This window comes from Pteropus alecto, unplaced genomic scaffold (assembly GCF_000325575.1).
Source record: "Pteropus alecto unplaced genomic scaffold, ASM32557v1 scaffold7, whole genome shotgun sequence".
NCBI lineage: Eukaryota > Metazoa > Chordata > Mammalia > Chiroptera > Pteropodidae > Pteropus > Pteropus alecto.
This window is the reverse complement of record NW_006494614.1, coordinates 11157341-11165418: the sequence shown is the minus strand read 5'-3', so window position 1 is coordinate 11165418 and position 8078 is coordinate 11157341. Positions and strand designations below refer to the sequence as shown.

Genomic DNA, 8078 nt, shown 5'->3' with positions numbered 1-8078 from the left:
ATTGAACAACTACGCGAGAGAAGTGATTGGATTATTTTATTCATTCTCCAGAGAAAATTTAACAAAGTTATTGTCATATGAAGAGGCAACAGAATAATATGCAGACAATTAAGTTTTCTGTCTTTTTTATCTTACATTAGCCAAAAAGCCATTTAGCAATCTGGAAAACAAGTCAGTAGAAAATACTTAGATTGAAACACAGAAACGGGATGAAAAATACAAAAAAATTTTTTAAAAAAAGACATTTGGAATACAGAGAAAAGTTTTAACATATGAATATCCTAAGAAGGAGAGGTGAGAAAATATGAGAAATAATATTTAATATTAGCCGAGAATCTCCTATATCATATGAAAGTTATCAAGACAAATTGAGAAGCTTTATGAATCTCAAGGAGGATTAAATACAAGGAAAAACATATTTAGATCATAGTAAGACTACTGAAACTCAAAGACAAAGACTATAAGAGCAAACAGAAAAAAAGATGCATTACTTTCAAAGAACAAAATGAGATTGATTGCGATCAATTAACACTAACAACCGACTCTAGAAAATAATCCAATGACTTACGAAAGCGCTGAAAGAAGTGAAAACAAAATTCTATACCCAGTGAAAACAATCTTATAAAAAACACATTTCCCTCTCCTCAAAGGAAAGACAAAGACATTATAAATAACTTTGTGTTGGCTTTGTAAGGTATCCATTTGTTTAGGTTGAACTACATTTCCTAGAATTCCCTTTCTTGTATGTTCTTGGTTAGGGTGGGCAACAAGGGAGGTAATTGGGAGATTGGGAAGGTAAAAGGGAAGCAAGAGCTACTGTAGCAGATGCACGTTGTTGCTGTGAAGCAGCCGCTGGATCTGCACTCTACGTTCTCTAGGATCCTCCTTCAACTTCTTTGACTCCTAGGTGTGTGTTTAGCTCTTACAACTGAGGGCTTCTGCAGGATACCCGTTACCAAGGTCAGAGGTAACAAGAGCAAAAGTTTCAGTCCCTCCTTGTAGATTTCCAACTTGGGATTGTGAGTTGCAGCCTGCTTCATGATTCCCTTCCTGATTGCCTGCCCTGGACTTCAAGCTCTGACATCAGACAAGGAGATGACAGCCTTACAGAGCCTGCTTTACCAACTCCCACAGTTAGATAAGCCAATTCCCGAAAGTCCAGACAGACCCACAGTCCTTAATTTTTTACAGTGGTGATAACTGCAGTGCAATGGGGGAAAAGATAGTTTTTTTTCAATAAACAGAACTGGTCAATTGGAAATCCATATGGAAAAAAATGATTTTTAATTCCTTCTTCACACAGTACATAAAATATAGCTCTGAAAGATTATAGATCTAAAAAAGAAAGAGCAAACAATAAAGATTCTTGGATTCTAGAAGATAGCAAAGGAGAATATTTTTACGACCTTGAAGTAGAAAAAGATTTCTTAAACATGATACAAAAGATACTAATCATAAGGGTTAGTAAAGTGAATTTCAATTTTCAAGGAATTGATAATTAAATTTCATTAAAATTAAGAACTATTCCTTAAGATACTGTTCAGAGAGTGAAAAGACTATCAAAGTTTGGCGGAAGATATTTGCAATACATTTGGAAAGAGACTCATATCCAGTATCTTTACAGGGCTCATGCAAATCAGTAAGAACAAGTTAGAAAACCCAAAATAAAAACAAGCAAAAGAACAGATATTTTTGCAAAAGAGGATGCCCAAATGAAAAACAAGCATATGAATGAACAGCAAAACGAAATTTTTTTTTCAACTTAAACCTTGTTTTTTATCCAAAAGTTGACTCTAAATGGATTATGGAATTAAATGTAAAACATGTTACTATAAAGCTTTTAGAACATAGAAGAAATTCTTCATAAACTAGGCACAGACGAGTTCTTAGAAATGATACCAAAAGCACAAGCCAAAAAATAAAGAAAAATGGATAATTTGGCCTTCATCAAAATTCAAAACTTTTACTTTGCAAAAGACTGTCTTTTTGATTCTAGCCATTCTACCCGGTGTGAGGTGGGTATCATTGAGGTTTTGATATACATTTCCCTGACGATTAGTAACGTTGAACACCTTTTCATCTCACAGCTTTTTAAAGTCTAACTTTTTTGTCAGAGGATCCTCTAGTAATACCAGATGTCCATCCACGAACTTAAAAAAAATTAAACCTCAAGTCAAATATAAAGTTAATTTGGCTTGAGAGAACAGCTTTTAGATTCAAAATCCATTTGCCAAAGCTACATAAATCCATGCCGAGATCTGGGCACCTGCTATTCTGTTTGTTTTAATATAACTTTTATTCCAACAAACTTCAACATCATGGAAGTATGTGCAAACCGAAATTCATTTCTATGTTTTATTTATTTATTAGTGTCACATATCTATTCTTTTTTCGTCTTTATTTTTATTTTTTTCATTAGTTTCACATACCTATTCTTATCACAACCATAGCTACTCACATAGTTTGTGTCTTAGCATCTCAAGGCACTAATAGAATGACAGAGTATTAACTGTACATTTGAATGCCTGTGCCCCTAAAATGGGGATAGGAGACCAGATTTAAGCCTTCTTTCCCAAATCAGAAATCTTTCCCCTTACATTAAACAAATTGATATATTTCTAGGTAATATCTCCTTTTATGTATCTAAAACACACACGCAAGAAAATAGAAGGTTAATTGAACCCGAGAAGCTGAAAAGGTAAATTAAGAAAACAAACAAACAAAAACCCTGCAAACGCCAGCCAGCCAATCCCCCGGGGCGGGCGCAGGAACCTGAGAGGTACTGGAAGGGCGTCTCCGAAGCCCCACTTTCCTGCGTTGCAGCCTCCGGGCTGTAGAGGTCGCCGCGGCGGAAAGCTGTAGCCCGCGAGTCGGGCCGCTCTCTCCCGCAGTCGGAGACGAGGCGGAGCGTCCGGGGCGAGGGGACAAGGCGACCCGACGGCAGGTGAGTGGCGGAGGGTCCCGGTGGCGGGGACAGGGTGGTGGGTGGCGGGGACAGGGTGGTTGACCCACCTTGCGCTCGTCCCGGAGGCCTTAGCGGTCCCAGCTGCCCTGAGGGTTCACTCCCGGGTGCGTAGGACTCCACGGCGTTCTGTCCAGCACCCCGAATCCTCGCCACTCCGAGGGCTCCCTGAGCCAAGTCTCGGAGATCTCTGCCCCTACAGGGCCCACTGCCGGACCTCTTGTTCCAGGAGTCCCGCACTCTGGTGGGTTTAGAAGGTCGCCAAACTCTCCTAGTTAGGGAAAATGGGTTTGTAATTTTCAACTGCCATGCCTCTTTTTGTAGCTATTAACAGCCATGCGTTCCCCCCTGCACCACAAGGTCAGGAACTCATTTGAATGCAGCTTCTTTTTCTGGAGGCTTAGAATGCATTTTTCTTTGAGTACTAGTCAGCGGTAGTGTTGGTACCATAGTATGGGCAGGGGCGTGGCCCCAAATAATTCCTTACAGTTCTCAGATTGTATGCAAGAGCCGTTGTCAAGACCTTTCTCCTTTCTTCAGGTATAGTAAATTAAATAGACGGAAAGATACTTTTCAAATACTGTTTTTTACATTAAAACCAATACACATAACATTTTTTAAAAAACGTTTAGGTGATTACAACTTTGTTTCCAAATCTTTTAATAACTTATAAATGCAGAGTCATCAATTCAAGAGTAAGGCAGAGTGAAGTGGTGGAATAAGAATGGACTGGAAATTGAGAGACCTGGATTATCTCATTCTTCCATTGGCAAAGACACAGCCTCTTTGGGTCTGTTTCTATTTGTCTAGAAAAGGGGATTAGAGTAGATGATGAGGATGACAATAGTTACCATTTATTGAATATTTGTTGTATCCTATAAAAAATGTTATTTAATCCGCACGATAATTCTATGCAAAAAATATTACCCGTTTTATAAAGGTGGAAACTGAGGCCCAGAGAGGTTGCCACTTACTAAAGACATACAGCTTATAATTAGCACAGTTGGAATTTGAGGATAAGCTAGATACCCACAGGACAACGTTCTTCTATTCTTTCCCATATTAACTTTGTGTTCTGCTCCAGACTTCAAGTTATTTTCTTAAATATTAAGATAGTATGGTATGTGAAATTAAAATAATTTATATCTGATTAAAATATTTTGTCCGTCTTATAATTCCCTGTTTTAAAAGAAAGATTTTGCTTATGGCTAAGATTCCTTCTCACTAACATTTTATGATTCTGATAATTTTGATTTATCTTCTGTTGAGATGCTCATTTCAAAAAATGGATATCAAGATTAAATTTTCCCCAAAGCACCTAATATTCTTTATTTCTTGGTCTAATTTTCACATACAGTGTAATTAATATAGATAGTCATGCCAATTTTATGCCAGTGAATTGTTTATTGTCAGTTGCCAAATATATTTGATTCATTCCTTTAAGCAAGAATTTACTAAAGGAGGGAAAATCATTCAAAGATGACCAGTCCTGATTTTATCTTTGACCATCTTAATACAGCCTCGCACCTTGTGCGTTATTAATTCCAAGGGGGCACCATTACACTTTGAGGTGTATGATTCTCAGGGAATTGTGCAGAGGCACAATTTATCTCTGCTCCTTTTCCCATTACATATTTCCTTCGCAAAAGGATGGGCTGAAGAAAAAGGTAAAGAACTTTTCTACCAGCAAGGGACATATGAATTAAATGCAGCTTAGTTTAGATCTTTTTTATAGGCAGATATGAAAAATTCTATTTATTTTATTTTATTTTATTATTTTATTTATTTTATTTTATTTTATTTTATTATTTTTTAGGCACGGCAACCCTTGGTTGACCTCACAGATTGCAAGGACCTTGTCAGCTTACAATCCCTTATTTTTTTATTTTATTTTTTTCACCTATAGCACCTGGTCTTCCTAGGTGGTGTCTCATCCAAGTACTAACCAGGCCTGACCCTGCTTAGCTTCCAAGATCAGACAGGATTGGGCTTGTTCAGGGTAGCATGGCCTTAGACAAAATTCTCTCTATTTAAAAAAAAGTTATAAACAAGAGTTTATTTTCATAAGTTGTTAAGGGAAAAAGAAATGGGTGATGGAAAAATAAAGAAATATTACTTGGCCTCAGTAATCAATATTTATTATTAAAGAATAGAAGTTTGTTAAAATTTCTTTATTCAGTAGATGGTACATACAAATTCATGCAATTTTGGGACTACTATTGTAACATCTTCAGTGACTGGCTCATAAAAAGAGAAGCAACAATAAAATTGAGCTGTCTTATAAAAGAATGAAAGTCATAAACAAGGAAAATTGTGATATATTAAATCTTTTAAAAACACAGTGTTGTAGGTAATTCCTTAATTTGTAAATGTCCTTTCAATGAACATTTGCAGTGGTTTCAGCCTAGGTACTCTAATTGTCATTGCTGGTAAAGTTTAACATGTACAATGCATTATTAAGGTGGATGTGGATATCTGGAGGTAGTATAATAACTACTTCCTTGATTATTTCCTTGATTTATTATACCAGATATGTAGGTTTTACTAAGGAAAAGAGGAGACCAAAGAGTTTTACAATTAAAATCAAGTCATTACAATTCATTAGAACACTCTTCATACATAGTTTTTATAGATGTAAGTGGAATTTCATGACATTCAGCATGACTGCATCCCTTTAATTTTAAAATAGTGAAATTTCTGTTGGCTGTAACTAGTCTCTATATATACAGACACATGTATATGTACATGTATTGTTTATAAACATAATTATGTATACATATATATAATTTTGGACTTCAGATGAGGCTTGAGTTAATCTCAGTTCTTGACACATTATTGACACAAAGTGGATGTGGTAACTGTGGTTGGAGGACCCTTCTGTGCTCTACGATATATGCTGGCTATACGTCCCTCCCTCATTACTTTGTTTTTCCTCCCAGTAAACAATTTTAAACCATATTCGACTAGATAGCTTTGTTTTAATTATGTGCAGCTGTTTCTCAATAATTAAAGGAAAATGCTGTTTTTGTCAGTTTCTGATGAGCATGAATTTTATCTTTGTATATGTGCTTCTTCAGGCCTTCCTAGTATTTTTATCTAATGCTCCAGTTTCAATTAGTGGAATACTCTGAGGCTATGATTCAGTCGTAACAATGTGGCTATTGTGTTAACTATTTCCTGCTTCACATTTTTTTTATAGGCATGGCCTATTTACAGACTGTAATACTTCCTTCACTTTAATGATTACATCTTTTTGACTTTTCTTTTTCCCCACATTACAGTCAAATACGTTTGTGTATAAGGAGAAAAATCATTGGCACCTAGCCTAAGCCATCTGGTGACTAACATTTGTTACCTAAATTCTGCATACATTCGTACATACAATTTATCCTACTCTCATGGCTAAGTGGGGGAAAGATGACATGCCAGCAGTTTTCATAGAAGAAAATGAAGGCATTAGAAGCAATAGATTGTAGCCACAAGAAAGAAGAAATAACAGGAATTGAGCATCACTGTTGAGAGAGAGACTAGTTACAGTCTACACTGTTGATGTTTTTGAAAAGATAGAGCCAAAATTGAAGTGCAAGTTAAAGGGACTCTGGGACTTAAAACAGAAGTGAATGTAAAGTATGTTTTAAAGCTATTTTTGTCTGGTATCAAGAAGTTTGTGCTAGAAATGAGCATGTAAGTGGACCACTTGTTCCACAAAAAGCACTGGATTTTTTGCCAACCTTGGGCCTGATGAGTTTAAAGCAAATGTACTGGCTGATCACATTTCTGGCATGTTAAGATGTTTTTCAGACATTGTCTATAGTGAAAAAGCACTGTTCCAGTATAGAAAATTAATAACTTGCATGCAGAAGAAATTAAAAAAAAAAATTACTAGTTGCAGCTTAAATGATGTTTTAAATGCTGATAAAAACAGCATTTTACAAGTTGCTTCATACACTTCGTGCCCTGGGAGGATTTCACAAAGGAGGTAAACAGAGGCTGATGATTGCTCTATTCTGATGTAATGCATCCTGGATGGAAAATATGATACCACTTCTCATTGGCAAGTCAGTTAATTCTCAGGGCTTCATAAATGTTCCTTTACTCCCCTGTGATTATTAAGCCCATACACATGCCCAAAGGATGAGAGATTTGTTTAATGAAGGCTGAGAAAGGTTGGCAACAGAATGAAAGGAGCAAAACCATATCCTCTTGCTGATAGTTGCTCTGCCCACAGCACTCTCCTATGCATGTGTTGAGTTTTTCCCATTAAACTGCACAACCATTCTGTAGCCATCCTATTAGGGTATAATTTGTGCAGTAAAGTGCACTGCCAAAATAGATCTTTCTAGATTTAGCTGATAAAAGGAAAACTGAGAAATAAAGCTAAGCAAGCCATTGGCATGGTTGCTGAGAACTGGTGGTCTGTAGAGCCATCCACAGTAGTAAAAATGTTGACAGAAAACAGGCATGATTCCTGTGGAATACCTTGAGATCTACCTAGAAGACTGCAAACCAAACGTCGTATTTGAACTAGTCTGATACTCAGTTGCTACTGTTGTCACTCATCTCCCAAACCAGTTTGATTTTGAGGTCTTCGTGGTTAGAGAGAGCAATTTAACTATTTTCTAGTGTTCGGAAATCCTAAAATTGCCACCAGAGTGCTAACTTATGTCAAAATGGAACCAGAAAGTGATGATGATGACAATGACGACAATGATAACCATAACACCCAAGGGGAACAAGTGCTGGCACAGCCAACAGTGAACATTTCAGAAGTCCTTGCAAATGTAGAAAGTGTTGAGAATCTTTTCCCTTCAAGCAGATGTTCCTGACGAGGTGTTTACCCAATTAAGTGGTTATAAATAAATATTTAGTGACCACCATAACAAAGACTTTTGAAAAATAACGGTTAATCTTCTCTATAACTAATAAAGTTGCAAAAATATTGCTTTATAAAGTCTATAAAAGACCAGTACTTGTATAAACAAAGCCCCAATAAGTGTTTAAATGTGAACGTTTGACTCTTATTTCATAACATTTACTGCATGATAGGGTTGTAGCATCCCCCGCCCCCGCAGTTTTGTTATCCCTACTTTCAGCCTTTCTTTGGAAGGTTTCTTTC

At 36.5% G+C, this 8078-nt stretch overlaps 1 protein-coding gene and 1 pseudogene across 2 annotated transcripts in view; one reads left to right on the top strand and one right to left on the bottom strand.

Annotated features, from left to right (window-relative positions):
- The first annotated feature begins 2862 nt into the window (after positions 1–2862).
- Positions 2863–8078, top strand: part of SMIM8 (small integral membrane protein 8) — an 8353-nt gene continuing 3137 nt past the window's right edge. Inside the window, exon 1 of one of the 2 annotated variants that reach the window (XM_006926330.3) lies at positions 2863–2944. The gene's annotated coding sequence lies outside the window, so the exon portion shown is untranslated. The remainder of the gene's footprint in view (positions 2945–8078) is intronic. The other variant, XM_015600552.2, reaches the window with a different exon arrangement.
- LOC112474865 lies at positions 4860–4978 on the bottom strand (annotated as a pseudogene).